We start from the raw sequence: 3,908 nt of genomic DNA, 5'->3' as shown, positions 1-3,908 counted from the left end.
CATTTTACCACAATAAAAATCTTTAAAGGCAGGGCAGGGGAAAAATGGAAGTAGTTTCTGCTGCTTGCTGTGAGGATGGAATTCTGTGAATGAGAAGTGGCTTCTAAGTGCTTTAAGATACAGCTCTTTGTGATTGGCCTCTTTAGTCACTGCTCCCAGGCCCTTGAATGTACCATTTTCTCTGACTTGGCATATATTGTTCCATCGTCCAGGTTGACTTTCCCTCCCTTCAAGCTCCAACTTTTCTTTGCTAACGTCTTCCTCTATTGCTGATCCTAATGAATCTTCCTCACTTCTTCAGAGGGATCACCTGCCCTTTTCCCCTTTGTAACACTCATCACTCCTCCAGTGGCCTGTTTACATGTCTGTTTTCACATGTAGTAAGTAAGCTCTATGGGGACAAGGATTATATGACTGTTGTAGTCCCTGAGGGCTGTATCTATTGCTAATGCCTAACATGGCGCATGACCTGTGAGTTGGTTAATTTTGCTGCATAATGAATATGAAATATACTAACCAGTGGTAGAAGTAAGCATAGTGCTTAAGAACGCACCCTCCTTTAGGGATTGAGCACATCTTTCAAAGCCCAGCTCCAACTTTCAACTTCTACAGCAAGGCTTTGTCAATATCCCAGGCAAGTAAAAACTCTCTTAGACACCCACAGCCCCTTGTCTGTGTTGTAAGTCCTCTGTGAGGAGGAATGGAGGAACAGACTTAGAAATCAGGCTGAAATGCCCATGTCAGGATTTTCCTAATGTGGCATCCTTGACCTGACCACTCATTTCCACCTGGCTCTTGGATCGGTGGATCAGCACGATGTGTTTGTATACCTAGTGATTTGCACATGGTAAAAGTTCACCCAGTTCTTACAGGATTAAATGAGTGCACTGTTTGCTTCTGCAGTGAACAGAGTGAGCACCCACTGCCTGATACCGGCACAAGCATAATAAACCACATTAAAGTATGCCTTTTAGCAGCTATGAGTTAAGCTAGCTACAATTGAAATGTCAACCACAACTCTCCAAGAATATCTCAACACGCTGGGCCAGCTTCTCCGCCTTCTCCTCATGTCTTGTCTTTGTATAAGCATTTAGACCTGACTGACCACTGATTCGCTGGGCACTTTTAGTGCCCATTACTGTGTAGCCCATAAATCACAGTGATGTTTCACTTGTACACCTCCACTTACATCATTTCCCATGTTTCTTTGGATTTAGTACCTACCTTTCATCTTTTTTTCTGTTATTTCTTTCTATCCATTTTCCATCGATTTCTAATCTTTTAAATATATGTCTAAGATGGAAAACTTCCACTAGAAAGAACAAGCAGACCAGCATGGAGCAACTAGAAGAACAGAATATACCTTCTTCTTCTTTCTTTTTTTTTTTTTTTGGAATGATCAAAGATGTCTTTATAAAGTTTTTTCTTGACTTCATTCTAAATACACAGAATTAAAAAATGGCATCAGCTCATTCATGAGACACCAGCCAGATTTTCCTTATGCTGTCCCAAAATTGAAAGATCAGTTTCCCCAGAGGGTGTGCAATGCATCATAAAATGGCCTTTTTTGAGGGTGGGACTGGAAGGGTTGGACAGGATGACGTATTAAATTTTACCACGATAGACATGCAAAACTGTTATCCAGTCTATTATAATTTATATACATTTTGATGAATTTTTAAAAAAGAAAGCAATAATTTGGACAAGCTAAAAAGCCTGACACACTTAACTTTTTTGGGGGTGACGGGACTTGTCTAATTGTACTATGTGGGTCTTTTGAAAATAACAAACAGAAGGCCAATTTCTGTTCAGTTTGCGGCTGAACATCACACTCCACCCTAATAAAATACAACTTGGATTGAGTTTAGAATGAGTACCTTACATTAACACACAAGGAAAAGTATGTCAGTGCAAAATAGGGACTAAACTGCTTTCAGGAAGATAGTTTAAAAAACTGATACAGGTTGGAAAAGTAATTTTCCTCCCAGTTTAAGGCAAGACCCATCCATTCTAATTTCTGCAGTTAAAAACTTTCTCTGTTTATATATTTTTTTTTCCTCTGAGTTCAACCGCTGCTGAATTCGTTTGGCGTAACTTTGTGCCATGGAGTTAATGATACGATGAAGTAACACACCATGACAACGACCAGCTTCTCGAACATCCAGGACAACCAGTTTTCACCCTGTGGGATGCCCATTTCACTTTTGTGGTGAAGTTTTTGCCGCTGGTTTTCCAGGTATTCCTGGAATGGATTCTGCAGAGAAGGACCTATGCCAGGGACAGCACCTATGAAAGCCACCATTTGCTCCACTATGTGTTTGCTGAATGTTATTATAACGAAGATTTTCTAGATGTGCACTTTAATTATTGCTTTTCCAATTAGGATTGCACCAAAGAAGGTCCAGAAAGGTATAAGAAAGTGTCCACATGTTATTCCAACCAGATCAAATAGAAGATTTGGAATTGAAGCACAGGCTAAAATTCCAAAAAATCCAACCTTGTGTACGAGGTTTTGAACTGCCAGTTTAGCCCAGGAGGCAAAGTCCTGTGCAGTCTCTGCATGTTCTAGTATCTCTTCAAATTTCAGATATTTCTCATCATCTGGTTCAGCACCTGAGAGGTGAGCTGCCCTCGCCATGAAATATGGAGGCAGCTCACCAATTGCTGTGCCAATACCCCACATACAGGCCTCAATCCTCACTTTTGAGATGATGCTCCACAAAGAAATAGCTCCTTCAATGCTTTCTTCATGTGGACAAATAACCTGATCAGGGTAGGGTGGTTCAGGGAAGTTAACAGAATTACATTCATAAGCAGCTAATGTAACTGAAGCTATGTGTGGATCCAGATAAAGCAGAAAGGAGTGTAGTTCCAAGCCCAACAGAAGACAAAATTCCTAAGCCTATCCAGTAGGAGCTCTGGTAGCGTAGTGGTTACGAATTGGGCTGTGAACTGCAAGGTCAGCAGTTCGAAACTACCAGCTGTTCCGTGGGAGAAAGGCAAGGCATTCTGCTCCCGTAAAGATTTAAAGCCTCGGAAACCCTGTACAGGGTCGCTATGAGTCGGAACTGACTGCATGGCACATAACAACAACATCCAGTAGGCATACAAAAGAAATTGTTTTTCTGTGCATTGCACATACTGTTGATGAGCTCCTTCAATATAATATGTAGCTATAAACACAGCAAGCAGCAGTAAAAAGATACCACAATGCTTTGATGATGCCATAATTTTGAGGTCCATTCCTTCAAGATTATTAGGAAAAAATACTGCAAGGTAATGAGTGGCTGTCTCCACAGGACAATATTCTGTCTTTCTTCCCGGTCCCTCCTCTTCTTCTAATTCACTGAAGAGGGATCTGTAAAGTTTCCATTATATTGTTCCTTGTTCATTGCTGCACGTCTCTGGTCGCAATTTTTTCCATCCTCTGCCATTTCATATATCAGCAACCCTTGAGGAGCCGGCTGAGACCTCGGCTTCTCCTGATCTCTGGATCCTGGAAGCGGTTCCTGACCAATTCTCACACCAGCCGCTGGGCTCTGGCAACCGGAACTTACTCCAGAAGATACTTCTTGAAAGAAAGACTGACAGGAAAAATACAAAACAATAATGGCAGTCTGACTAACTACTACAAGAACAAGCAAGTTACTCGCCCAGGAGATATCAAGGCAAGGGATCAGGTCCCCTCAGCACAAACCCCCTTCCAAGACTACGACTCAGTGGGAATACATGCTTTGATTGGTGACCATGTTCGTCACCGATAAGGGGATGTGAGGGAAAAACAGCAATGAAGCTGTGAGCTAAGCCCTACAACGTTCAATAGACTCTTGTGAACCCGGGTGGAGACCTGGTTGACCAGCAGTGTGGCAAGACCTGGGGACTCTTCAGCCCAGAGTCAGTGACATAGC

General features: G+C 42.1%; 1 pseudogene; it reads right to left on the bottom strand.

Annotated features, from left to right (window-relative positions):
- Window positions 1–1,946: 1,946 nt before the first annotated feature.
- Window positions 1,947–3,434, bottom strand: LOC102824127 (annotated as a pseudogene).
- Window positions 3,435–3,908: the final 474 nt, after the last annotated feature.

Source organism: Chrysochloris asiatica, unplaced genomic scaffold (genome assembly GCF_000296735.1).
Source record: "Chrysochloris asiatica unplaced genomic scaffold, ChrAsi1.0 scaffold00003, whole genome shotgun sequence".
NCBI classification, from domain to species: Eukaryota; Metazoa; Chordata; class Mammalia; order Afrosoricida; family Chrysochloridae; genus Chrysochloris; species Chrysochloris asiatica.
This window is presented reverse-complemented; position numbering and strand designations above follow the sequence as displayed.